Source organism: Oryzias latipes, chromosome 23 (genome assembly GCF_053564925.1).
Source record: "Oryzias latipes strain Hd-rR chromosome 23, Olatipes_Hd-rR_3.1".
Taxonomy (NCBI): Eukaryota; Metazoa; Chordata; class Actinopteri; order Beloniformes; family Adrianichthyidae; genus Oryzias; species Oryzias latipes.
Genome location: NC_136259.1, coordinates 3,687,501 through 3,712,679, shown reverse-complemented (window position 1 = coordinate 3,712,679; position 25,179 = coordinate 3,687,501). Strand labels below are relative to the sequence as shown.

Genomic DNA, 25,179 nt, shown 5'->3' with positions numbered 1-25,179 from the left:
GTACAAGAAAGATAGAACCATGATTTAATCTGGTAAAAAGGGCAAAATCTGACCCTCCCATCTGAAGGTCACAGCAGAAATCCTAAATCAGAGCAGGAAGCGGTTTTCTAATCTTTTATTATCCAATTTTGTTGAGTCAGTTTTAGAGTTTTTTTGTTCTTAATTGATGTGATTAGCACCTGGTGTGGTGTTCTGGCTACTATAACCCATCTGGCCCTTGTTTTGGTGTGAATTTACATAAACAAGCAGCGGTACAAAGGCTAGGTAGTTAAAGTGTCATATACTGTTTACCTTACTTAGATCCAATGATCAGACTGAAGGTTTCCTTTGTTTTTGAATATAGAAATAAAGCACAAGCTTTTTTTAACGGGCTCGTCCGGGATTTGAACCCGGGACCTCTCGCACCCTAAGCGAGAATCATACCCCTAGACCAACGAGCCTCACGTTGAAGAATTTTACAAGATTTTTGCCAAGCAAAATGCTATTTATGCCATGTGATTCAAGAGAAGACTATAACTTTATTTTCAATACCCATTTTTGAACCATTTATGGTTTACCTTGCCTTTGCCCAAAAGTGGCCGGGATAGACTCCAGTAACCACATGAGCCCAAAAAGGAGTGGAAGGCTCACACAGTTTAGCCTTAATCATTGGTACAAGAAAGATAGAACCATGATTTAATCTGGTAAAAAGGGCAAAATCTGACCCTCCCATCTGAAGGTCACAGCAGAAATCCTAAATCAGAGCAGGAAGCGGTTTTCTAATCTTTTATTATCCAATTTGGTGAGTCAGTTTCAGAGATCTGTTGTTCATAATTGATGTGATTGGCACCTGGTGTGGTGTTGGGCTGCTTTAGCCCATCTGGATCAAGTTTTGGTGTGAATTTGCATAAGCAAGCAGTGGTACAAAGGCTAGGTAGTTAAGGTGTCATGTACTGTTTACCTTACTTAGATCCAATGAACAGACTGAAGGTTTCCTTTGTTTTTGAATATAGAAATAAAGCACAAGCGTTTTTTAACGGGCTCGTCCGGGATTTGAACCCGGGACCTCTCGCACCCTAAGCGAGAATCATACCCCTAGACCAACAAGCCTCACGTTGAAGGATTTTGCAAGATTTTTGCCAAGCAAAATGCTATTTATGCCATGTGATTCAAGAGAAGACTATAACTTTATTTTCAATACCCATTATTGAACCATTTATGGTTTATCTTGCCTTTGCCCAAAAGTGGCCGGGATAGACTCCAGTAACCACATGAGCCCAAAAAGGAGTGGAAGGCTCACAAACTTTAGCCTTAATCATTGGTACAAGAAAGATAGAACCATGATTTAATCTGGTAAAAATGGCAAAATCTGACCCTCCCATCTGAAGGTCACAGCAGAAATCCTAAATCAGAGCAGGAAGCGGTTTTCTAATCTTTTATTATCCAATTTGGTGAGTCAGTTTTAGAGTTCTTTTGTCCTTAATTAAAAGGATTAGCACCTGGTGTGGTGTTCAGGCTACTATAGCCCATCTGGTCCCAGTTTTGGTGTGAATTTGCATAAGCAAGCAGTGGTACAAAGGCTAGGTAGTTAAGGTGTCATGTACTGTTTACCTTACTTAGATCCAATGAACAGACTGAAGGTTTCCTTTGTTTTTGAAGATAGAAATAAAGCACAAGCGTTTTTTAACGGGCTCGTCCGGGATTTGAACCCGGGACCTCTCGCACCCAAAGCGAGAATCATACCCCTAGACCAACGAGCCTCACGTTGAAGCATTTTACAAGATTTTTGCCAAGCAAAATGCTATTTATGCCATGTGATTCAAGAGAAGACTAACTTTATTTTCAATACCCATTATTGAACCATTTATGGTTTACCTTGCCTTTGCCCAAAAGTGGCCGGGATAGACTCCAGTAACCACATGAGCCCAAGAAGGAGTGGAAGGCTCAAAAACTTTAGCCTTAATCATTGGTACAAGAAAGATAGAACCATGATTTAATCTGGTAAAAAGGGCAAAATCTGACCCTCCCATCTGAAGGTCACAGCAGAAATCCTAAATCAGAGCAGGAAGCGGTTTTCTAATCTTTTATTATCCAATTTGGTGAGTCAGTTTCAGAGATCTGTTGTTCATAATTGATGTGATTGGCACCTGGTGTGGTGTTGGGCTGCTTTAGCCCATCTGGATCAAGTTTTGGTGTGAATTTGCATAAGCAAGCAGTGGTACAAAGGCTAGGTAGTTAAGGTGTCATGTACTGTTTACCTTACTTAGATCCAATGAACAGACTGAAGGTTTCCTTTGTTTTTGAAGATAGAAATAAAGCACAAGCGTTTTTTAACGGGCTCGTCCGGGATTTGAACCCGGGACCTCTCGCACCCAAAGCGAGAATCATACCCCTAGACCAACGAGCCTCACGTTGAAGAATTTTACAAGATTTTTGCCAAGCAAAATGCTATTTATGCCATGTGATACAAGAGAAGACTATAACTTTATTTTCAATACCCATTATTGAACCATTTATGGTTTACCTTGCCTTTGCCCAAAAGTGGCCGGGATAGACTCCAGTAACGACATGAGCCCAAAAAGGAGTGGAAGGCTCACAAACTTTAGCCTTAATCATTGGTACAAGAAAGATAGAACCATGATTTAATCTGGTAAAAAGGGCAAAATCTGACCCTCCCATCTGAAGGTCACAGCAAAAATCCTAAATCAGAGCAGGAAGCAGTTTTCTGAACTTTTATTATCCAATTTGGTGAGTCAGTTTCAGAGATCTGTTGTTCATAATTGATGTGATTGGCACCTGGTGTGGTGTTGGGCTGCTTTAGCCCATCTGGCTCAAGTTTTGGTGTGAATTTGCATAAGGAAGCAGTGGATGCAATTAGTGAAAGTGTCGTGCTTTTTTTATTACCTATGCTCAATGAACAGACTAAATGCTTCTGTTGTTTTAAAGAAAGAAGAAATACACTACATTCAAGGGCTCGTCCGGGATTTGAACCCGGGACCTCTCGCACCCTAAGCGAGAATCATACCCCTAGACCAACGAGCCTCACGTTGAAGCATTTTACAAGATTTTTGCCAAGCAAAATGCTATTTATGTCATGTGATTCAAGAGAAGACTATAACTTTTTTTTCAATACCCATTATTGAACCATTTATGGTTTACCTTGCCTTTGCCCAAAAGTGGCCGGGATAGACTCCAGTAACCACATGAGCCCAAAAAGGAGTGGAAGGCTCACACACTTTAGCCTTAATCATTGGTACAAGAAAGATAGAACCATGATTTAATCTGGTAAAAAGGGCAAAATCTGACCCTCCCATCTGAAGGTCACAGCAGAAATCCTAAATCAGAGCAGGAAGCGGTTTTCTAATTTTTTTATTATCCAATTTGGTGAGTCAGTTTTAGAGTTCTTTTGTTCATAATTGATGTGATTGGCACATGGTGTGGTGTTGGGCTGCTTTAGCCCATCTGGCTCAAGTTTTGGTGTGAATTTGCATAAGCAAGCAGTGGTACAAAGGCTAGGTAGTTAAGGTGTCATGTACTGTTTACCTTACTTAGATCCAATGAACAGACTGAAGGTTTCCTTTGTTTTTGAATATAGAAATAAAGCACAAGCGTTTTTTAACGGGCTCGTCCGGGATTTGAACCCGGGACCTCTCGCACCCAAAGCGAGAATCATACCCCTAGACCAACGAGCCTCACGTTGAAGCATTTTACAAGATTTTTGCCAAGCAAAATGCTATTTATGCCATGTGATTCAAGAGAAGACTATAACTTTATTTTCAATACCCATTATTGAACCATTTATGGTTTACCTTGCCTTTGCCCAAAAGTGGCCGGGATAGACTCCAGTAAACACATGAGCCCAAAAAGGAGTGGAAGGCTCACAAACTTTAGCCTTAATCATTGGTACAAGAAAGATAGAACCATGATTTAATCTGGTAAAAAGGGCAAAATCTGACCCTCCCATCTGAAGGTGACAGCAGAAATCCTAAATCAGAGCAGGAAGGGGTTTTCTAATCTTTTATTATCCAATTTGGTGAGTCAGTTTCAGAGATTTGTTGTTCATAATTGATGTGATTGGCACCTGGTGTGGTGTTGGGCTGCTTTAGCCCATCTGGCTCAAGTTTTGGTGTGAATTTGCCTAAGCAAGCAGTGGTACAAAGGCTAGGTAGTTAAGGTGTCATGTACTGTTTACCTTACTTAGATCCAATGAACAGACTGAAGGTTTCCTTTGTTTTTGAATATAGAAATAAAGCACAAGCGTTTTTTAACGGGCTCGTCCGGGATTTGAACCCGGGACCTCTCGCACCCTAAGCGAGAATCATACCCCTAGACCAACGAGCCTCACGTTGAAGGATTTTGCAAGATTTTTGCCAAGCAAAATGCTATTTATGCCATGTGATTCAAGAGAAGACTATAACTTTATTTTCAATACCCATTATTGAACCATTTATGGTTTACCTTGCCTTTGCCCAAAAGTGGCCGGGATAGACTCCAGTAACCACATGAGCCAAAGAAGGAGTGGAAAGCTCACAAACTTTAGCCTTAATCATTGGTACAAGAAAGATAGAACCATGATTTAATCTGGTAAAAAGGGCAAAATCTGACCCTCCCATCTGAAGGTCACAGCAGAAATCCTAAATCAGAGCAGGAAGCGGTTTTCTAATTTTTTTATTATCCAATTTGGTGAGTCAGTTTTAGAGTTCTTTTGTTCATAATTGATGTGATTGGCACATGGTGTGGTGTTGGGCTGCTTTAGCCCATCTGGCTCAAGTTTTGGTGTGAATTTGCATAAGCAAGCAGTGGTACAAAGGCTAGGTAGTTAAGGTGTCATGTACTGTTTACCTTACTCTGATCCAATGAACAGACTGAAGGTTTCCTTTGTTTTTGAATATAGAAATAAAACACAAGCGTTTTTTAACGGGCTCGTCCGGGATTTGAACCCGGGACCTCTCGCACCCTAAGCGAGAATCATACCCCTAGACCAACGAGCCTCACGTTGAAGGATTTTGCAAGATTTTTGCCAAGCAAAATGCTATTTATGCCATGTGATTCAAGAGAAGACTATAACTTTATTTTCAATGCCCATTATTGAACCATTTATGGTTTACCTTGCCTTTGCCCAAAAGTGGCCGGGATAGACTCCAGTAACCACATGAGCCAAAGAAGGAGTGGAAAGCTCACAAACTTTAGCCTTAATCATTGGTACAAGAAAGATAGAACCATGATTTATTCTGGTAAAAAGGGCAAAATCTGACCCTCCCATCTGAAGGTCACAGCAGAAATCCTAAATCAGAGCAGGAAGGGGTTTTCTAAACTTTTATAATCCAATTTTGGTGAGTCAGTTTTAGAGTTCTTTTGTTCTTAATTGAAAGGATTAGCACCTGGTGTGGTGTTCTGGCTACTATAGCCCATCTGGCTCAAGTTTTGGTGTGAATTTGCATAAGGAAGCAGTGGATGCAATTAGTGAAAGTGTCGTGCTTTTTTTATTACCTATGCTCAATGAACAGACTGAATGCTTCTGTTGTTTTAAAGACAGAAGAAATACACTACATTCAAGGGCTCGTCCGGGATTTGAACCCGGGACCTCTCGCACCCGAAGCGAGAATCATACCCCTAGACCAACGAGCCTCACGTTGAAGCATTTTACAAGATTTTTGCCAAGCAAAATGCTATTTATGCCATGTGATTCAAGACAAGACTATAACTTTATTTTCAATACCCATTATTGAACCATTTATGGTTTACCTTGCCTTTGCCCAAAAGTGGCCGGGATAGACTCCAGTAAACACATGAGCCCAAAAAGGAGTGGAAGGCTCACAAACTTTAGCCTTAATCATTGGTACAAGAAAGATAGAACCATGATTTAATCTGGTAAAAAGGGCAAAATCTGACCCTCCCATCTGAAGGTCACAGCAGAAATCCTAAATCAGAGCAGGAAGCGGTTTTCTAATCTTTTATTATCCAATTTGGTGAGTCAGTTTCAGAGATCTGTTGTTCATAATTGATGTGATTGGCACCTGGTGTGGTGTTGGGCTGCTTTAGCCCATCTGGCTCAAGTTTTGGTGTGAATTTGCATAAGGAAGCAGTGGATGCAATTAGTGAAAGTGTCGTGCTTTTTTTATTACCTATGCTCAATGAACAGACTAAATGCTTCTGTTGTTTTAAAGAAAGAAGAAATACACTACATTCAAGGGCTCGTCCGGGATTTGAACCCGGGACCTCTCGCACCCTAAGCGAGAATCATACCCCTAGACCAACGAGCCTCACGTTGTAGGATTTTGCAAGATTTTTGCCAAGCAAAATGCTATTTATGCCATGTGATTCAAGAGAAGACTATAACTTTATTTTCAATACCCATTATTGAACCATTTATGGTTTACCTTGCCTTTGCCCAAAAGTGGCCGGGATAGACTCCAGTAACCACATGAGCCAAAGAAGGAGTGGAAAGCTCACAAACTTTAGCCTTAATCATTGGTACAAGAAAGATAGAACCATGATTTAATCTGGTAAAAAGGGCAAAATCTGACCCTCCCATCTGAAGGTCACAGCAGAAATCCTAAATCAGAGCAGGAAGCGGTTTTCTAATTTTTTTATTATCCAATTTGGTGAGTCAGTTTTAGAGTTCTTTTGTTCATAATTGATGTGATTGGCACATGGTGTGGTGTTGGGCTGCTTTAGCCCATCTGGCTCAAGTTTTGGTGTGAATTTGCATAAGCAAGCAGTGGTACAAAGGCTAGGTAGTTAAGGTGTCATGTACTGTTTACCTTACTCTGATCCAATGAACAGACTGAAGGTTTCCTTTGTTTTTGAATATAGAAATAAAACACAAGCGTTTTTTAACGGGCTCGTCCGGGATTTGAACCCGGGACCTCTCGCACCCTAAGCGAGAATCATACCCCTAGACCAACGAGCCTCACGTTGAAGGATTTTGCAAGATTTTTGCCAAGCAAAATGCTATTTATGCCATGTGATTCAAGAGAAGACTATAACTTTATTTTCAATGCCCATTATTGAACCATTTATGGTTTACCTTGCCTTTGCCCAAAAGTGGCCGGGATAGACTCCAGTAACCACATGAGCCAAAGAAGGAGTGGAAAGCTCACAAACTTTAGCCTTAATCATTGGTACAAGAAAGATAGAACCATGATTTATTCTGGTAAAAAGGGCAAAATCTGACCCTCCCATCTGAAGGTCACAGCAGAAATCCTAAATCAGAGCAGGAAGGGGTTTTCTAAACTTTTATAATCCAATTTTGGTGAGTCAGTTTTAGAGTTCTTTTGTTCTTAATTGAAAGGATTAGCACCTGGTGTGGTGTTCTGGCTACTATAGCCCATCTGGCTCAAGTTTTGGTGTGAATTTGCATAAGGAAGCAGTGGATGCAATTAGTGAAAGTGTCGTGCTTTTTTTATTACCTATGCTCAATGAACAGACTGAATGCTTCTGTTGTTTTAAAGACAGAAGAAATACACTACATTCAAGGGCTCGTCCGGGATTTGAACCCGGGACCTCTCGCACCCGAAGCGAGAATCATACCCCTAGACCAACGAGCCTCACGTTGAAGCATTTTACAAGATTTTTGCCAAGCAAAATGCTATTTATGCCATGTGATTCAAGACAAGACTATAACTTTATTTTCAATACCCATTATTGAACCATTTATGGTTTACCTTGCCTTTGCCCAAAAGTGGCCGGGATAGACTCCAGTAAACACATGAGCCCAAAAAGGAGTGGAAGGCTCACAAACTTTAGCCTTAATCATTGGTACAAGAAAGATAGAACCATGATTTAATCTGGTAAAAATGGCAAAATCTGACCCTCCCATCTGAAGGTCACAGCAGAAATCCTAAATCAGAGCAGGAAGGGGTTTTCTAAACTTTTATAATCCAATTTGGTGAGTCAGTTTCAGAGATCTGTTGTTCATAATTGATGTGATTGGCACCTGGTGTGGTGTTGGGCTGCTTTAGCCCATCTGGCTCAAGTTTTGGTGTGAATTTGCATAAGGAAGCAGTGGATGCAATTAGTGAAAGTGTCGTGCTTTTTTTATTACCTATGCTCAATGAACAGACTAAATGCTTCTGTTGTTTTAAAGAAAGAAGAAATACACTACATTCAAGGGCTCGTCCGGGATTTGAACCCGGGACCTCTCGCACCCTAAGCGAGAATCATACCCCTAGACCAACGAGCCTCACGTTGAAGGATTTTGCAAGATTTTTGCCAAGCAAAATGCTATTTATGCCATGTGATTCAGGAGAAGACTATAACTTTATTTTCAATACCCATTATTGAACCATTTATGGTTTACCTTGCCTTTGCCCAAAAGTGGCCGGGATAGACTCCAGTAACCACATGAGCCAAAGAAGGAGTGGAAAGCTCACAAACTTTAGCCTTAATCATTGGTACAAGAAAGATAGAACCATGATTTAATCTGGTAAAAAGGGCAAAATCTGACCCTCCCATCTGAAGGTCACAGCAGAAATCCTAAATCAGAGCAGGAAGCGGTTTTCTAATTTTTTTATTATCCAATTTGGTGAGTCAGTTTTAGAGTTCTTTTGTTCATAATTGATGTGATTGGCACATGGTGTGGTGTTGGGCTGCTTTAGCCCATCTGGCTCAAGTTTTGGTGTGAATTTGCATAAGCAAGCAGTGGTACAAAGGCTAGGTAGTTAAGGTGTCATGTACTGTTTACCTTACTTTGATCCAATGAACAGACTGAAGGTTTCCTTTGTTTTTGAATATAGAAATAAAACACAAGCGTTTTTTAACGGGCTCGTCCGGGATTTGAACCCGGGACCTCTCGCACCCTAAGCGAGAATCATACCCCTAGACCAACGAGCCTCACGTTGAAGGATTTTGCAAGATTTTTGCCAAGCAAAATGCTATTTATGCCATGTGATTCAAGAGAAGACTATTGCTTTATTTTCAATGCCCATTATTGAACCATTTATGGTTTACCTTGCCTTTGCCCAAAAGTGGCCGGGATAGACTCCAGTAACCACATGAGCCAAAGAAGGAGTGGAAAGCTCACAAACTTTAGCCTTAATCATTGGTACAAGAAAGATAGAACCATGATTTATTCTGGTAAAAAGGGCAAAATCTGACCCTCCCATCTGAAGGTCACAGCAGAAATCCTAAATCAGAGCAGGAAGGGGTTTTCTAAACTTTTATAATCCAATTTTGGTGAGTCAGTTTTAGAGTTCTTTTGTTCTTAATTGAAAGGATTAGCACCTGGTGTGGTGTTCTGGCTACTATAGCCCATCTGGCTCAAGTTTTGGTGTGAATTTGCATAAGGAAGCAGTGGATGCAATTAGTGAAAGTGTCGTGCTTTTTTTATTACCTATGCTCAATGAACAGACTGAATGCTTCTGTTGTTTTAAAGACAGAAGAAATACACTACATTCAAGGGCTCGTCCGGGATTTGAACCCGGGACCTCTCGCACCCGAAGCGAGAATCATACCCCTAGACCAACGAGCCTCACGTTGAAGCATTTTACAAGATTTTTGCCAAGCAAAATGCTATTTATGCCATGTGATTCAAGACAAGACTATAACTTTATTTTCAATACCCATTATTGAACCATTTATGGTTTACCTTGCCTTTGCCCAAAAGTGGCCGGGATAGACTCCAGTAAACACATGAGCCCAAAAAGGAGTGGAAGGCTCACAAACTTTAGCCTTAATCATTGGTACAAGAAAGATAGAACCATGATTTAATCTGGTAAAAAGGGCAAAATCTGACCCTCCCATCTGAAGGTGACAGCAGAAATCCTAAATCAGAGCAGGAAGGGGTTTTCTAATCTTTTATTATCCAATTTGGTGAGTCAGTTTCAGAGATCTGTTGTTCATAATTGATGTGATTGGCACCTGGTGTGGTGTTGGGCTGCTTTAGCCCATCTGGCTCAAGTTTTGGTGTGAATTTGCATAAGGAAGCAGTGGATGCAATTAGTGAAAGTGTCGTGCTTTTTTTATTACCTATGCTCAATGAACAGACTAAATGCTTCTGTTGTTTTAAAGAAAGAAGAAATACACTACATTCAAGGGCTCGTCCGGGATTTGAACCCGGGACCTCTCGCACCCTAAGCGAGAATCATACCCCTAGACCAACGAGCCTCACGTTGAAGGATTTTGCAAGATTTTTGCCAAGCAAAATGCTATTTATGCCATGTGATTCAAGAGAAGACTATAACTTTATTTTCAATACCCATTATTGAACCATTTATGGTTTACCTTGCCTTTGCCCAAAAGTGGCCGGGATAGACTCCAGTAACCACATGAGCCAAAGAAGGAGTGGAAAGCTCACAAACTTTAGCCTTAATCATTGGTACAAGAAAGATAGAACCATGATTTAATCTGGTAAAAAGGGCAAAATCTGACCCTCCCATCTGAAGGTCACAGCAGAAATCCTAAATCAGAGCAGGAAGCGGTTTTCTAATTTTTTTATTATCCAATTTGGTGAGTCAGTTTTAGAGTTCTTTTGTTCATAATTGATGTGATTGGCACATGGTGTGGTGTTGGGCTGCTTTAGCCCATCTGGCTCAAGTTTTGGTGTGAATTTGCATAAGCAAGCAGTGGTACAAAGGCTAGGTAGTTAAGGTGTCATGTACTGTTTACCTTACTTTGATCCAATGAACAGACTGAAGGTTTCCTTTGTTTTTGAATATAGAAATAAAACACAAGCGTTTTTTAACGGGCTCGTCCGGGATTTGAACCCGGGACCTCTCGCACCCTAAGCGAGAATCATACCCCTAGACCAACGAGCCTCACGTTGAAGGATTTTGCAAGATTTTTGCCAAGCAAAATGCTATTTATGCCATGTGATTCAAGAGAAGACTATAACTTTATTTTCAATGCCCATTATTGAACCATTTATGGTTTACCTTGCCTTTGCCCAAAAGTGGCCGGGATAGACTCCAGTAACCACATGAGCCAAAGAAGGAGTGGAAAGCTCACAAACTTTAGCCTTAATCATTGGTACAAGAAAGATAGAACCATGATTTATTCTGGTAAAAATGGCAAAATCTGACCCTCCCATCTGAAGGTCACAGCAGAAATCCTAAATCAGAGCAGGAAGCGGTTTTCTAATTTTTTTATTATCCAATTTGGTGAGTCAGTTTTAGAGTTCTTTTGTTCATAATTGATGTGATTGGCACATGGTGTGGTGTTGGGCTGCTTTAGCCCATCTGGCTCAAGTTTTGGTGTGAATTTGCATAAGGAAGCAGTGGATGCAATTAGTGAAAGTGTCGTGCTTTTTTTATTACCTATGCTCAATGAACAGACTGAATGCTTCTGTTGTTTTAAAGAAAGAAGAAATACACTACATTCAAGGGCTCGTCCGGGATTTGAACCCGGGACCTCTCGCACCCTAAGCGAGAATCATACCCCTAGACCAACGAGCCTCACGTTGAAGCATTTTACAAGATTTTTGCCAAGCAAAATGCTATTTATGCCATGTGATTCAAGACAAGACTATAACTTTATTTTCAATACCCATTATTGAACCATTTATGGTTTACCTTGCCTTTGCCCAAAAGTGGCCGGGATAGACTCCAGTAAACACATGAGCCCAAAAAGGAGTGGAAAGCTCACAAACTTTAGCCTTAATCATTGGTACAAGAAAGATAGAACCATGATTTAATCTGGTAAAAATGGCAAAATCTGACCCTCCCATCTGAAGGTCACAGCAGAAATCCTAAATCAGAGCAGGAAGCGGTTTTCTAATCTTTTATTATCCAATTTGGTGAGTCAGTTTCAGAGATCTGTTGTTCATAATTGATGTGATTGGCACCTGGTGTGGTGTTGGGCTGCTTTAGCCCATCTGGCTCAAGTTTTGGTGTGAATTTGCATAAGGAAGCAGTGGATGCAATTAGTGAAAGTGTCGTGCTTTTTTTTATTACCTATGCTCAATGAACAGACTAAATGCTTCTGTTGTTTTAAAGAAAGAAGAAATACACTACATTCAAGGGCTCGTCCGGGATTTGAACCCGGGACCTCTCGCACCCGAAGCGAGAATCATACCCCTAGACCAACGAGCCTCACGTTGAAGCATTTTACAAGATTTTTGCCAAGCAAAATGCTATTTATGTCATGTGATTCAAGAGAAGACTATAACTTTTTTTTCAATACCCATTATTGAACCATTTATGGTTTACCTTGCCTTTGCCCAAAAGTGGCCGGGATAGACTCCAGTAACCACATGAGCCCAAAAAGGAGTGTAAGGCTCACACACTTTAGCCTTAATCATTGGTACAAGAAAGATAGAACCATGATTTAATCTGGTAAAAATGGCAAAATCTGACCCTCCCATCTGAAGTTCACAGCAGAAATCCTAAATCAGAGCAGGAAACGGTTTTCTAATCTTTTATTATCCAATTTGGTGAGTCAGTTTCAGAGATCTGTTGTTCATAATTGATGTGATTGGCACATGGTGTGGTGTTGGGCTGCTTTAGCCCATCTGGCTCAAGTTTTGGTGTGAATTTGCCTAAGCAAGCAGTGGTACAAAGGCTAGGTAGTTAAGGTGTCATGTACTGTTTACCTTACTTAGATCCAATGAACAGACTGAAGGTTTCCTTTGTTTTTGAATATAGAAATAAAGCACAAGCGTTTTTTAACGGGCTCGTCCGGGATTTGAACCCGGGACCTCTCGCACCCAAAGCGAGAATCATACCCCTAGACCAACGAGCCTCACGTTGAAGCATTTTACAAGATTTTTGCCAAGCAAAATGCTATTTATGCCATGTGATTCAAGACAAGACTATAACTTTATTTTCAATGCCCATTATTGAACCATTTATGGTTTACCTTGCCTTTGCCCAAAAGTGGCCGGGATAGACTCCAATAACCACATGAGCCAAAGAAGGAGTGGAAAGCTCACAAACTTTAGCCTTAATCATTGGTACAAGAAAGATAGAACCATGATTTAATCTGGTAAAAAGGGCAAAATCTGACCCTCCCATCTGAAGGTGACAGCAGAAATCCTAAATCAGAGGAGGAAGCGGTTTTCTAATCTTTTATTATCCAATTTGGTGAGTCAGTTTCAGAGATCTGTTGTTCATAATTGATGTGATTGGCACCTGGTGTGGTGTTGGGCTGCTTTAGCCCATCTGGCTCAAGTTTTGGTGTGAATTTGCATAAGCAAGCAGTGGATGCAATTAGTGAAAGTGTCATGCTTTTTTTATTACCTATGCTCAATGAACAGACTGATTTCTTCTGTTGTTTTAAAGACAAAAGAAATACACTACATTCAAGGGCTCGTCCGGGATTTGAACCCGGGACCTCTCGCACCCTAAGCGAGAATCATACCCCTAGACCAACGAGCCTCACGTTGAAGCATTTTACAAGATTTTTGCCAAGCAAAATGCTATTTATGCCATGTGATACAAGAGAAGACTATAACTTTATTTTCAATACCCATTATTGAACCATTTATGGTTTACCTTGCCTTTGCCCAAAAGTGGCCGGGATAGACTCCAGTAACCACATGAGCCCAAAAAGGAGTGGAAGGCTCACAAACTTTAGCCTTAATCATTGGTACAAGAAAGATAGAACCATGATTTAATCTGGTAAAAAGGGCAAAATCTGACCCTCCCATCTGAAGGTGACAGCAAAAATCCTAAATCAGAGCAGGAAGCAGTTTTCTGAACTTTTATTATCCAATTTGGTTAGTCAGTTTCAGAGATCTGTTGTTCATAATTGATGTGATTGGCACCTGGTGTGGTGTTGGGCTGCTTTAGCCCATCTGGCTCAAGTTTTGGTGTGAATTTGCATAAGCAAGCAGTGGTACAAAGGCTAGGTAGTTAAGGTGTCATGTACTGTTTACCTTACTTGGATCCAATGAACAGACTGAAGGTTTCCTTTGTTTTTGAATATAGAAATAAAGCACAAGTGTTTTTTAACGGGCTCGTCCGGGATTTGAACCCGGGACCTCTCGCACCCAAAGCGAGAATCATACCCCTAGACCAACGAGCCTCACGTTGAAGCATTTTACAAGATTTTTGCCAAGCAAAATGCTATTTATGCCATGTGATTCAAGAGAAGACTAACTTTATTTTCAATACCCATTATTGAACCATTTATGGTTTACCTTGCCTTTGCCCAAAAGTGGCCGGGATAGACTCCAGGAACCACATGAGCCCAAGAAGGAGTGGAAGGCTCACAAACTTTAGCCTTAATCATTGGTACAAGAAAGATAGAACCATGATTTAATCTGGTAAAAAGGGCAAAATCTGACCCTCCCATCTGAAGGTGACAGCAGAAATCCTAAATCAGAGGAGGAAGCGGTTTTCTAATCTTTTATTATCCAATTTGGTGAGTCAGTTTCAGAGATCTGTTGTTCATAATTGATGTGATTGGCACCTGGTGTGGTGTTGGGCTGCTTTAGCCCATCTGGCTCAAGTTTTGGTGTGAATTTGCATAAGCAAGCAGTGGATGCAATTAGTGAAAGTGTCATGCTTTTTTTATTACCTATGCTCAATGAACAGACTGATTTCTTCTGTTGTTTTAAAGACAAAAGAAATACACTACATTCAAGGGCTCGTCCGGGATTTGAACCCGGGACCTCTCGCACCCTAAGCGAGAATCATACCCCTAGACCAACGAGCCTCACGTTGAAGCATTTTACAAGATTTTTGCCAAGCAAAATGCTATTTATGCCATGTGATTCAAGAGAAGACTATTGCTCTATTTTCAATACCCATTATTGAACCATTTATGGTTTACCTTGCCTTTGCCCAAAAGTGGCCGGGATAGACTCCAGTAAACACATGAGCCCAAAAAGGAGTGGAAGGCTCACAAACTTTAGCCTTAATCATTGGTACAAGAAAGATAGAACCATGATTTAATCTGGTAAAAAGGGCAAAATCTGACCCTCCCATCTGAAGGTGACAGCAGAAATCCTAAATCAGAGCAGGAAGGGGTTTTCTAATCTTTTATTATCCAATTTGGTGAGTCAGTTTCAGAGATTTGTTGTTCATAATTGATGTGATTGGCACCTGGTGTGGTGTTGGGCTGCTTTAGCCCATCTGGCTCAAGTTTTGGTGTGAATTTGCCTAAGCAAGCAGTGGTACAAAGGCTAGGTAGTTAAGGTGTCATGTACTGTTTACCTTACTTAGATCCAATGAACAGACTGAAGGTTTCCTTTGTTTTTGAATATAGAAATAAAGCACAAGCGTTTTTTAACGGGCTCGTCCGGGATTTGAACCCGGGACCTCTCGCACCCTAAGCGAGAATCATACCCCTAGACCAACGAGCCTCACGTTGAAGGATTTTGCAAGATTTTTGCCAAGCAAAATGCTATTTATGCCATGTGATTCAAGAGAAGACTATAACTTTATTTTCAATACCCATTATTGAACCATTTATGGTTTACCTTGCCTTTGCCCAAAAGTGGCCGGGATAGACTCCAGTAACCACATGAGCCAAAGAAGGAGTGGAAAGCTCACAAACTTTAGCCTTAATCATTGGTACAAGAAAGATAGAACCATGATTTAATCTGGTAAAAAGGGCAAAATCTGACCCTCCCATCTGAAGGTCACAGCAGAAATCCTAAATCAGAGCAGGAAGCGGTTTTCTAATTTTTTTATTATCCAATTTGGTGAGTCAGTTTTAGAGTTCTTTTGTTCATAATTGATGTGATTGGCACATGGTGTGGTGTTGGGCTGCTTTAGCCCATCTGGCTCAAGTTTTGGTGTGAATTTGCATAAGCAAGCAGTGGTACAAAGGCTAGGTAGTTAAGGTGTCATGTACTGTTTACCTTACTTAGATCCAATGAACAGACTGAAGGTTTCCTTTGTTTTTGAATATAGAAATAAAACACAAGCGTTTTTTAACGGGCTCGTCCGGGATTTGAACCCGGGACCTCTCGCACCCTAAGCGAGAATCATACCCCTAGACCAACGAGCCTCACGTTGAAGTATTTTGCAAGATTTTTGCCAAGCAAAATGCTATTTATGCCATGTGATTCAAGAGAAGACTATAACTTTATTTTCAATGCCCATTATTGAACCATTTATGGTTTACCTTGCCTTTGCCCAAAAGTGGCCGGGATAGACTCCAGTAACCACATGAGCCCAAAAAGGAGTGTAAGGCTCACACACTTTAGCCTTAATCATTGGTACAAGAAAGATAGAACCATGATTTAATCTGGTAAAAATGGCAAAATCTGACCCTCCCATCTGAAGTTCACAGCAGAAATCCTAAATCAGAGCAGGAAACGGTTTTCTAATCTTTTATTATCCAATTTGGTGAGTCAGTTTCAGAGATCTGTTGTTCATAATTGATGTGATTGGCACATGGTGTGGTGTTGGGCTGCTTTAGCCCATCTGGCTCAAGTTTTGGTGTGAATTTGCCTAAGCAAGCAGTGGTACAAAGGCTAGGTAGTTAAGGTGTCATGTACTGTTTACCTTACTTAGATCCAATGAACAGACTGAAGGTTTCCTTTGTTTTTGAATATAGAAATAAAGCACAAGCGTTTTTTAACGGGCTCGTCCGGGATTTGAACCCGGGACCTCTCGCACCCAAAGCGAGAATCATACCCCTAGACCAACGAGCCTCACGTTGAAGCATTTTACAAGATTTTTGCCAAGCAAAATGCTATTTATGCCATGTGATTCAAGAGAAGACTATAACTTTATTTTCAATGCCCATTATTGAACCATTTATGGTTTACCTTGCCTTTGCCCAAAAGTGGCCGGGATAGACTCCAATAACCACATGAGCCAAAGAAGGAGTGGAAAGCTCACAAACTTTAGCCTTAATCATTGGTACAAGAAAGATAGAACCATGATTTAATCTGGTAAAAAGGGCAAAATCTGACCCTCCCATCTGAAGGTGACAGCAGAAATCCTAAATCAGAGGAGGAAGCGGTTTTCTAATCTTTTATTATCCAATTTGGTGAGTCAGTTTCAGAGATCTGTTGTTCATAATTGATGTGATTGGCACCTGGTGTGGTGTTGGGCTGCTTTAGCCCATCTGGCTCAAGTTTTGGTGTGAATTTGCATAAGCAAGCAGTGGATGCAATTAGTGAAAGTGTCATGCTTTTTTTATTACCTATGCTCAATGAACAGACTGATTTCTTCTGTTGTTTTAAAGACAAAAGAAATACACTACATTCAAGGGCTCGTCCGGGATTTGAACCCGGGACCTCTCGCACCCTAAGCGAGAATCATACCCCTAGACCAACGAGCCTCACGTTGAAGAATTTTACAAGATTTTTGCCAAGCAAAATGCTATTTATGCCATGTGATACAAGAGAAGACTATAACTTTATTTTCAATACCCATTATTGAACCATTTATGGTTTACCTTGCCTTTGCCCAAAAGTGGCCGGGATAGACTCCAGTAACCACATGAGCCCAAAAAGGAGTGGAAGGCTCACAAACTTTAGCCTTAATCATTGGTACAAGAAAGATAGAACCATGATTTAATCTGGTAAAAAGGGCAAAATCTGACCCTCCCATCTGAAGGTGACAGCAAAAATCCTAAATCAGAGCAGGAAGCAGTTTTCTGAACTTTTATTATCCAATTTGGTGAGTCAGTTTCAGAGATCTGTTGTTCATAATTGATGTGATTGGCACCTGGTGTGGTGTTGGGCTGCTTTAGCCCATCTGGCTCAAGTTTTGGTGTGAATTTGCATAAGCAAGCAGTGGTACAAAGGCTAGGTAGTTAAGGTGTCATGTACTGTTTACCTTACTTGGATCCAATGAACAGACTGAAGGTTTCCTTTGTTTTTGAATATAGAAATAAAGCACAAGTGTTTTTTAACGGGCTCGTCCGGGATTTGAACCCGGGACCTCTCGCACCCAAAGCGAGAATCATACCCCTAGACCAACGAGCCTCACGTTGAAGCATTTTACAAGATTTTTGCCAAGCAAAATGCTATTTATGCCATGTGATTCAAGAGAAGACTAACTTTATTTTCAATACCCATTATTGAACCATTTATGGTTTACCTTGCCTTTGCCCAAAAGTGGCCGGGATAGACTCCAGGAACCACATGAGCCCAAGAAGGAGTGGAAGGCTCACAAACTTTAGCCTTAATCATTGGTACAAGAAAGATAGAACCATGATTTAATCTGGTAAAAAGGGCAAAATCTGACCCTCCCATCTGAAGGTGACAGCAGAAATCCTAAATCAGAGGAGGAAGCGGTTTTCTAATCTTTTATTATCCAATTTGGTGAGTCAGTTTCAGAGATCTGTTGTTCATAATTGATGTGATTGGCACCTGGTGTGGTGTTGGGCTGCTTTAGCCCATCTGGCTCAAGTTTTGGTGTGAATTTGCATAAGCAAGCAGTGGATGCAATTAGTGAAAGTGTCATGCTTTTTTTATTACCTATGCTCAATGAACAGACTGATTTCTTCTGTTGTTTTAAAGACAAAAGAAATACACTACATTCAAGGGCTCGTCCGGGATTTGAACCCGGGACCTCTCGCACCCTAAGCGAGAATCATACCCCTAGACCAACGAGCCTCACGTTGAAGCATTTTACAAGATTTTTGCCAAGCAAAATGCTATTTATGCCATGTGATTCAAGAGAAGACTATTGCTCTATTTTCAATACCCATTATTGAACCATTTATGGTTTACCTTGCCTTTGCCCAAAAGTGGCCGGGATAGACTCCAGTAAACACATGAGCCCAAAAAGGAGTGGAAGGCTCACAAACTTTAGCCTTAATCATTGGTACAAGAAAGATAGAACCATGATTTAATCTGGTAAAAAGGGCAAAATCTGACCCTCCCATCTGAAGGTGACAGCAGAAATCCTAAATCAGAGCAGGAAGGGGTTTTCTAATCTTTTATTATCCAATTTGGTGAGTCAGTTTCAGAGATTTGTTGTTCATAATTGATGTGATTGGCACCTGGTGTGGTGTTGGGCTGCTTTAGCCCATCTGGCTCAAGTTTTGGTGTGAATTTGCCTAAGCAAGCAGTGGTACAAAGGCTAGGTAGTTAAGGTGTCATGTACTGTTTACCTTACTTAGATCCAATGAACAGACTGAAGGTTTCCTTTGTTTTTGAATATAGAAATAAAGCACAAGCGTTTTTTAACGGGCTCGTCCGGGATTTGAACCCGGGACCTCTCGCACCCTAAGCGAGAATCATACCCCTAGACCAACGAGCCTCACGTTGAAGGATTTTGCAAGATTTTTGCCAAGCAAAATGCTATTTATGCCATGTGATTCAAGAGAAGACTATAACTTTATTTTCAATACCCATTATTGAACCATTTATGGTTTACCTTGCCTTTGCCCAAAAGTGGCCGGGATAGACTCCAGTAACCACATGAGCCAAAGAAGGAGTGGAAAGCTCACAAACTTTAGCCTTAATCATTGGTACAAGAAAGATAGAACCATGATTTAATCTGGTAAAAAGGGCAAAATCTGACCCTCCCATCTGAAGGTCACAGCAGAAATCCTAAATCAGAGCAGGAAGCGGTTTTCTAATTTTTTTATTATCCAATTTGGTGAGTCAGTTTTAGAGTTCTTTTGTTCATAATTGATGTGATTGGCACATGGTGTGGTGTTGGGCTGCTTTAGCCCATCTGGCTCAAGTTTTGGTGTGAATTTGCATAAGCAAGCAGTGGTACAAAGGCTAGGTAGTTAAGGTGTCATGTACTGTTTACCTTACTTAGATCCAATGAACAGACTGAAGGTTTCCTTTGTTTTTGAATATAGAAATAAAACACAAGCGTTTTTTAACGGGCTCGTCCGGGATTTGAACCCGGGACCTCTCGCACCCTAAGCGAGAATCATACCCCTAGACCAACGAGCCTCACGTTGAAGTATTTTGCAAGATTTTTGCCAAGCAATATGCTATTTATGCCATGTGATTCAAGAGAAGACTATAACTTTATTTTCAATACCCATTATTGAACCATTTATGGTTTACCTTGCCTTTGCCCAAAAGTGGCCGGGATAGACTCCAGGAACCACATGAGCCCAAGAAGGAGTGGAAGGCTCACAAACTTTAGCCTTAATCATTGGTACAAGAAAGATAGAACCATGATTTAATCTGGTAAAAAGGGCAAAATCTGACCCTCCCATCTGAAGGTGACAGCAGAAATCCTAAATCAGAGCAGGAAGCGGTTTTCTAATCTTTTATTATCCAATTTGGTGAGTCAGTTTCAGAGATCTGTTGTTCATAATTGATGTGATTGGCACCTGGTGTGGTGTTGGGCTGCTTTAGCCCATCTGGCTCAAGTTTTGGTGTGAATTTGCCTAAGCAAGCAGTGGTACAAAGGCTAGGTAGTTAAGGTGTCATGTACTGTTTACCTTACTTAGATCCAATGAACAGACTGAAGGTTTCCTTTGTTTTTGAATATAGATATAAAGCACAAGCGTTTTTTAACGGGCTCGTCCGGGATTTGAACCCGGGACCTCTCGCACCCTAAGCGAGAATCATACCCCTAGACCAACGAGCCTCACGTTGAAGGATTTTGCAAGATTTTTGCCAAGCAAAATGCTATTTATGCCATGTGATTCAAGAGAAGACTATAACTTTATTTTCAATACCCATTATTGAACCATTTATGGTTTACCTTGCCTTTGCCCAAAAGTGGCCGGGATAGACTCCAGGAACCACATGAGCCCAAGAAGGAGTGGAAGGCTCACAAACTTTAGCCTTAATCATTGGTACAAGAAAGATAGAACCATGATTTAATCTGGTAAAAAGGGCAAAATCTGACCCTCCCATCTGAAGGTGACAGCAGAAATCCTAAATCAGAGGAGGAAGCGGTTTTCTAATCTTTTATTATCCAATTTGGTGAGTCAGTTTCAGAGATCTGTTGTTCATAATTGATGTGATTGGCACCTGGTGTGGTGTTGGGCTGCTTTAGCCCATCTGGCTCAAGTTTTGGTGTGAATTTGCATAAGCAAGCAGTGGATGCAATTAGTGAAAGTGTCATGCTTTTTTTATTACCTATGCTCAATGAACAGACTGATTTCTTCTGTTGTTTTAAAGACAAAAGAAATACACTACATTCAAGGGCTCGTCCGGGATTTGAACCCGGGACCTCTCGCACCCTAAGCGAGAATCATACCCCTAGACCAACGAGCCTCACGTTGAAGCATTTTACAAGATTTTTGCCAAGCAAAATGCTATTTATGCCATGTGATTCAAGAGAAGACTATTGCTCTATTTTCAATACCCATTATTGAACCATTTATGGTTTACCTTGCCTTTGCCCAAAAGTGGCCGGGACAGACTCCAGTAAACACATGAGCCCAAAAAGGAGTGGAAGGCTCACAAACTTTAGCCTTAATCATTGGTACAAGAAAGATAGAACCATGATTTAATCTGGTAAAAAGGGCAAAATCTGACCCTCCCATCTGAAGGTGACAGCAGAAATCCTAAATCAGAGCAGGAAGGGGTTTTCTAATCTTTTATTATCCAATTTGGTGAGTCAGTTTCAGAGATTTGTTGTTCATAATTGATGTGATTGGCACCTGGTGTGGTGTTGGGCTGCTTTAGCCCATCTGGCTCAAGTTTTGGTGTGAATTTGCCTAAGCAAGCAGTGGTACAAAGGCTAGGTAGTTAAGGTGTCATGTACTGTTTACCTTACTTAGATCCAATGAACAGACTGAAGGTTTCCTTTGTTTTTGAATATAGAAATAAAGCACAAGCGTTTTTTAACGGGCTCGTCCGGGATTTGAACCCGGGACCTCTCGCACCCTAAGCGAGAATCATACCCCTAGACCAACGAGCCTCACGTTGAAGGATTTTGCAAGATTTTTGCCAAGCAAAATGCTATTTATGCCATGTGATTCAAGAGAAGACTATAACTTTATTTTCAATACCCATTATTGAACCATTTATGGTTTACCTTGCCTTTGCCCAAAAGTGGCCGGGATAGACTCCAGTAACCACATGAGCCAAAGAAGGAGTGGAAAGCTCACAAACTTTAGCCTTAATCATTGGTACAAGAAAGATAGAACCATGATTTAATCTGGTAAAAAGGGCAAAATCTGACCCTCCCATCTGAAGGTCACAGCAGAAATCCTAAATCAGAGCAGGAAGCGGTTTTCTAATTTTTTTATTATCCAATTTGGTGAGTCAGTTTTAGAGTTCTTTTGTTCATAATTGATGTGATTGGCACATGGTGTGGTGTTGGGCTGCTTTAGCCCATCTGGCTCAAGTTTTGGTGTGAATTTGCATAAGCAAGCAGTGGTACAAAGGCTAGGTAGTTAAGGTGTCATGTACTGTTTACCTTACTTAGATCCAATGAACAGACTGAAGGTTTCCTTTGTTTTTGAATATAGAAATAAAACACAAGCGTTTTTTAACGGGCTCGTCCGGGATTTGAACCCGGGACCTCTCGCACCCTAAGCGAGAATCATACCCCTAGACCAACGAGCCTCACGTTGAAGTATTTTGCAAGATTTTTGCCAAGCAATATGCTATTTATGCCATGTGATTCAAGAGAAGACTATAACTTTATTTTCAATACCCATTATTGAACCATTTATGGTTTACCTTGCCTTTGCCCAAAAGTGGCCGGGATAGACTCCAGGAACCACATGAGCCCAAGAAGGAGTGGAAGGCTCACAAACTTTAGCCTTAATCATTGGTACAAGAAAGATAGAACCATGATTTAATCTGGTAAAAAGGGCAAAATCTGACCCTCCCATCTGAAGGTGACAGCAGAAATCCTAAATCAGAGCAGGAAGCGGTTTTCTAATCTTTTATTATCCAATTTGGTGAGTCAGTTTCAGAGATCTGTTGTTCATAATTGATGTGATTGGCACCTGGTGTGGTGTTGGGCTGCTTTAGCCCATCTGGCTCAAGTTTTGGTGTGAATTTGCCTAAGCAAGCAGTGGTACAAAGGCTAGGTAGTTAAGGTGTCATGTACTGTTTACCTTACTTAGATCCAATGAACAGACTGAAGGTTTCCTTTGTTTTTGAATATAGATATAAAGCACAAGCGTTTTTTAACGGGCTCGTCCGGGATTTGAACCCGGGACCTCTCGCACCCTAAGCGAGAATCATACCCCTAGACCAACGAGCCTCACGTTGAAGGATTTTGCAAGATTTTTGCCAAGCAAAATGCTATTTATGCCATGTGATTCAAGAGAAGACTATAACTTTATTTTCAATACCCATTATTGAACCATTTATGGTTTACCTTGCCTTTGCCCAAAAGTGGCCGGGATAGACTCCAGGAACCACATGAGCCCAAGAAGGAGTGGAAGGCTCACAAACTTTAGCCTTAATCATTGGTACAAGAAAGATAGAACCATGATTTAATCTGGTAAAAAGGGCAAAATCTGACCCTCCCATCTGAAGGTGACAGCAGAAATCCTAAATCAGAGGAGGAAGCGGTTTTCTAATCTTTTATTATCCAATTTGGTGAGTCAGTTTCAGAGATCTGTTGTTCATAATTGATGTGATTGGCACCTGGTGTGGTGTTGGGCTGCTTTAGCCCATCTGGCTCAAGTTTTGGTGTGAATTTGCATAAGCAAGCAGTGGATGCAATTAGTGAAAGTGTCATGCTTTTTTTATTACCTATGCTCAATGAACAGACTGATTTCTTCTGTTGTTTTAAAGACAAAAGAAATACACTACATTCAAGGGCTCGTCCGGGATTTGAACCCGGGACCTCTCGCACCCTAAGCGAGAATCATACCCCTAGACCAACGAGCCTCACGTTGAAGCATTTTACAAGATTTTTGCCAAGCAAAATGCTATTTATGCCAGGTGATTCAAGAGAAGACTATTGCTCTATTTTCAATACCCATTATTGAACCATTTATGGTTTACCTTGCCTTTGCCCAAAAGTGGCCGGGACAGACTCCAGTAAACACATGAGCCCAAAAAGGAGTGGAAGGCTCACAAACTTTAGCCTTAATCATTGGTACAAGAAAGATAGAACCATGATTTAATCTGGTAAAAAGGGCAAAATCTGACCCTCCCATCTGAAGGTGACAGCAGAAATCCTAAATCAGAGCAGGAAGGGGTTTTCTAATCTTTTATTATCCAATTTGGTGAGTCAGTTTCAGAGATTTGTTGTTCATAATTGATGTGATTGGCACCTGGTGTGGTGTTGGGCTGCTTTAGCCCATCTGGCTCAAGTTTTGGTGTGAATTTGCCTAAGCAAGCAGTGGTACAAAGGCTAGGTAGTTAAGGTGTCATGTACTGTTTACCTTACTTAGATCCAATGAACAGACTGAAGGTTTCCTTTGTTTTTGAATATAGAAATAAAGCACAAGCGTTTTTTAACGGGCTCGTCCGGGATTTGAACCCGGGACCTCTCGCACCCTAAGCGAGAATCATACCCCTAGACCAACGAGCCTCACGTTGAAGGATTTTGCAAGATTTTTGCCAAGCAAAATGCTATTTATGCCATGTGATTCAAGAGAAGACTATAACTTTATTTTCAATACCCATTATTGAACCATTTATGGTTTACCTTGCCTTTGCCCAAAAGTGGCCGGGATAGACTCCAGTAACCACATGAGCCAAAGAAGGAGTGGAAAGCTCACAAACTTTAGCCTTAATCATTGGTACAAGAAAGATAGAACCATGATTTAATCTGGTAAAAAGGGCAAAATCTGACCCTCCCATCTGAAGGTCACAGCAGAAATCCTAAATCAGAGCAGGAAGCGGTTTTCTAATTTTTTTATTATCCAATTTGGTGAGTCAGTTTTAGAGTTCTTTTGTTCATAATTGATGTGATTGGCACATGGTGTGGTGTTGGGCTGCTTTAGCCCATCTGGCTCAAGTTTTGGTGTGAATTTGCATAAGCAAGCAGTGGTACAAAGGCTAGGTAGTTAAGGTGTCATGTACTGTTTACCTTACTTTGATCCAATGAACAGACTGAAGGTTTCCTTTGTTTTTGAATATAGAAATAAAACACAAGCGTTTTTTAACGGGCCCGTCCGGGATTTGAACTCGGGACCTCTCGCACCCTAAGCGAGAATCATACCCCTAGACCAACGAGCCTCACGTTGAAGTATTTTGCAAGATTTTTGCCAAGCAATATGCTATTTATGCCATGTGATTCAAGAGAAGACTATAACTTTATTTTCAATACCCATTATTGAACCATTTATGGTTTACCTTGCCTTTGCCCAAAAGTGGCCGGGATAGACTCCAGGAACCACATGAGCCCAAGAAGGAGTGGAAGGCTCACAAACTTTAGCCTTAATCATTGGTACAAGAAAGATAGAACCATGATTTAATCTGGTAAAAAGGGCAAAATCTGACCCTCCCATCTG

General features: G+C 40.9%; 1 protein-coding gene and 39 non-coding genes across 46 annotated transcripts in view; 1 reads left to right on the top strand and 39 right to left on the bottom strand.

Annotated features, from left to right (window-relative positions):
- ano2b (anoctamin 2b) overlaps positions 1-25,179 on the top strand; it is a 262,039-nt gene that overhangs the window by 108,003 nt on the left and 128,857 nt on the right. The gene's annotated exons all lie outside the window — the stretch shown is intronic.
- trnap-agg (transfer RNA proline (anticodon AGG)) lies at positions 369-440 on the bottom strand. Its single transcript has one exon. It is a non-coding gene; the product is annotated as a tRNA-Pro (tRNA).
- On the bottom strand, positions 1,018-1,089 carry trnap-agg (transfer RNA proline (anticodon AGG)). The gene has a single exon. It is a non-coding gene; the product is annotated as a tRNA-Pro (tRNA).
- trnap-ugg (transfer RNA proline (anticodon UGG)) lies at positions 1,668-1,739 on the bottom strand. The gene has a single exon. It is a non-coding gene; the product is annotated as a tRNA-Pro (tRNA).
- On the bottom strand, positions 2,315-2,386 carry trnap-ugg (transfer RNA proline (anticodon UGG)). Its single transcript has one exon. It is a non-coding gene; the product is annotated as a tRNA-Pro (tRNA).
- trnap-agg (transfer RNA proline (anticodon AGG)) lies at positions 2,950-3,021 on the bottom strand. The gene has a single exon. It is a non-coding gene; the product is annotated as a tRNA-Pro (tRNA).
- On the bottom strand, positions 3,600-3,671 carry trnap-ugg (transfer RNA proline (anticodon UGG)). The gene has a single exon. It is a non-coding gene; the product is annotated as a tRNA-Pro (tRNA).
- trnap-agg (transfer RNA proline (anticodon AGG)) lies at positions 4,249-4,320 on the bottom strand. Its single transcript has one exon. It is a non-coding gene; the product is annotated as a tRNA-Pro (tRNA).
- Positions 4,899-4,970, bottom strand: trnap-agg (transfer RNA proline (anticodon AGG)). The gene has a single exon. It is a non-coding gene; the product is annotated as a tRNA-Pro (tRNA).
- trnap-cgg (transfer RNA proline (anticodon CGG)) lies at positions 5,536-5,607 on the bottom strand. Its single transcript has one exon. It is a non-coding gene; the product is annotated as a tRNA-Pro (tRNA).
- On the bottom strand, positions 6,171-6,242 carry trnap-agg (transfer RNA proline (anticodon AGG)). The gene has a single exon. It is a non-coding gene; the product is annotated as a tRNA-Pro (tRNA).
- trnap-agg (transfer RNA proline (anticodon AGG)) lies at positions 6,821-6,892 on the bottom strand. The gene has a single exon. It is a non-coding gene; the product is annotated as a tRNA-Pro (tRNA).
- Positions 7,458-7,529, bottom strand: trnap-cgg (transfer RNA proline (anticodon CGG)). Its single transcript has one exon. It is a non-coding gene; the product is annotated as a tRNA-Pro (tRNA).
- trnap-agg (transfer RNA proline (anticodon AGG)) lies at positions 8,093-8,164 on the bottom strand. Its single transcript has one exon. It is a non-coding gene; the product is annotated as a tRNA-Pro (tRNA).
- Positions 8,743-8,814, bottom strand: trnap-agg (transfer RNA proline (anticodon AGG)). The gene has a single exon. It is a non-coding gene; the product is annotated as a tRNA-Pro (tRNA).
- trnap-cgg (transfer RNA proline (anticodon CGG)) lies at positions 9,380-9,451 on the bottom strand. The gene has a single exon. It is a non-coding gene; the product is annotated as a tRNA-Pro (tRNA).
- Positions 10,015-10,086, bottom strand: trnap-cgg (transfer RNA proline (anticodon CGG)). The gene has a single exon. It is a non-coding gene; the product is annotated as a tRNA-Pro (tRNA).
- Positions 10,665-10,736, bottom strand: trnap-ugg (transfer RNA proline (anticodon UGG)). The gene has a single exon. It is a non-coding gene; the product is annotated as a tRNA-Pro (tRNA).
- On the bottom strand, positions 11,301-11,372 carry trnap-agg (transfer RNA proline (anticodon AGG)). The gene has a single exon. It is a non-coding gene; the product is annotated as a tRNA-Pro (tRNA).
- Positions 11,937-12,008, bottom strand: trnap-cgg (transfer RNA proline (anticodon CGG)). Its single transcript has one exon. It is a non-coding gene; the product is annotated as a tRNA-Pro (tRNA).
- On the bottom strand, positions 12,586-12,657 carry trnap-ugg (transfer RNA proline (anticodon UGG)). Its single transcript has one exon. It is a non-coding gene; the product is annotated as a tRNA-Pro (tRNA).
- Positions 13,221-13,292, bottom strand: trnap-agg (transfer RNA proline (anticodon AGG)). Its single transcript has one exon. It is a non-coding gene; the product is annotated as a tRNA-Pro (tRNA).
- On the bottom strand, positions 13,870-13,941 carry trnap-ugg (transfer RNA proline (anticodon UGG)). The gene has a single exon. It is a non-coding gene; the product is annotated as a tRNA-Pro (tRNA).
- On the bottom strand, positions 14,503-14,574 carry trnap-agg (transfer RNA proline (anticodon AGG)). The gene has a single exon. It is a non-coding gene; the product is annotated as a tRNA-Pro (tRNA).
- Positions 15,152-15,223, bottom strand: trnap-agg (transfer RNA proline (anticodon AGG)). The gene has a single exon. It is a non-coding gene; the product is annotated as a tRNA-Pro (tRNA).
- On the bottom strand, positions 15,802-15,873 carry trnap-agg (transfer RNA proline (anticodon AGG)). Its single transcript has one exon. It is a non-coding gene; the product is annotated as a tRNA-Pro (tRNA).
- On the bottom strand, positions 16,451-16,522 carry trnap-ugg (transfer RNA proline (anticodon UGG)). Its single transcript has one exon. It is a non-coding gene; the product is annotated as a tRNA-Pro (tRNA).
- On the bottom strand, positions 17,086-17,157 carry trnap-cgg (transfer RNA proline (anticodon CGG)). The gene has a single exon. It is a non-coding gene; the product is annotated as a tRNA-Pro (tRNA).
- trnap-ugg (transfer RNA proline (anticodon UGG)) lies at positions 17,735-17,806 on the bottom strand. Its single transcript has one exon. It is a non-coding gene; the product is annotated as a tRNA-Pro (tRNA).
- On the bottom strand, positions 18,368-18,439 carry trnap-cgg (transfer RNA proline (anticodon CGG)). The gene has a single exon. It is a non-coding gene; the product is annotated as a tRNA-Pro (tRNA).
- trnap-agg (transfer RNA proline (anticodon AGG)) lies at positions 19,017-19,088 on the bottom strand. The gene has a single exon. It is a non-coding gene; the product is annotated as a tRNA-Pro (tRNA).
- Positions 19,667-19,738, bottom strand: trnap-agg (transfer RNA proline (anticodon AGG)). The gene has a single exon. It is a non-coding gene; the product is annotated as a tRNA-Pro (tRNA).
- On the bottom strand, positions 20,316-20,387 carry trnap-agg (transfer RNA proline (anticodon AGG)). The gene has a single exon. It is a non-coding gene; the product is annotated as a tRNA-Pro (tRNA).
- trnap-cgg (transfer RNA proline (anticodon CGG)) lies at positions 20,951-21,022 on the bottom strand. Its single transcript has one exon. It is a non-coding gene; the product is annotated as a tRNA-Pro (tRNA).
- trnap-agg (transfer RNA proline (anticodon AGG)) lies at positions 21,600-21,671 on the bottom strand. Its single transcript has one exon. It is a non-coding gene; the product is annotated as a tRNA-Pro (tRNA).
- trnap-agg (transfer RNA proline (anticodon AGG)) lies at positions 22,250-22,321 on the bottom strand. Its single transcript has one exon. It is a non-coding gene; the product is annotated as a tRNA-Pro (tRNA).
- On the bottom strand, positions 22,899-22,970 carry trnap-agg (transfer RNA proline (anticodon AGG)). The gene has a single exon. It is a non-coding gene; the product is annotated as a tRNA-Pro (tRNA).
- On the bottom strand, positions 23,534-23,605 carry trnap-agg (transfer RNA proline (anticodon AGG)). The gene has a single exon. It is a non-coding gene; the product is annotated as a tRNA-Pro (tRNA).
- Positions 24,183-24,254, bottom strand: trnap-agg (transfer RNA proline (anticodon AGG)). Its single transcript has one exon. It is a non-coding gene; the product is annotated as a tRNA-Pro (tRNA).
- trnap-agg (transfer RNA proline (anticodon AGG)) lies at positions 24,833-24,904 on the bottom strand. Its single transcript has one exon. It is a non-coding gene; the product is annotated as a tRNA-Pro (tRNA).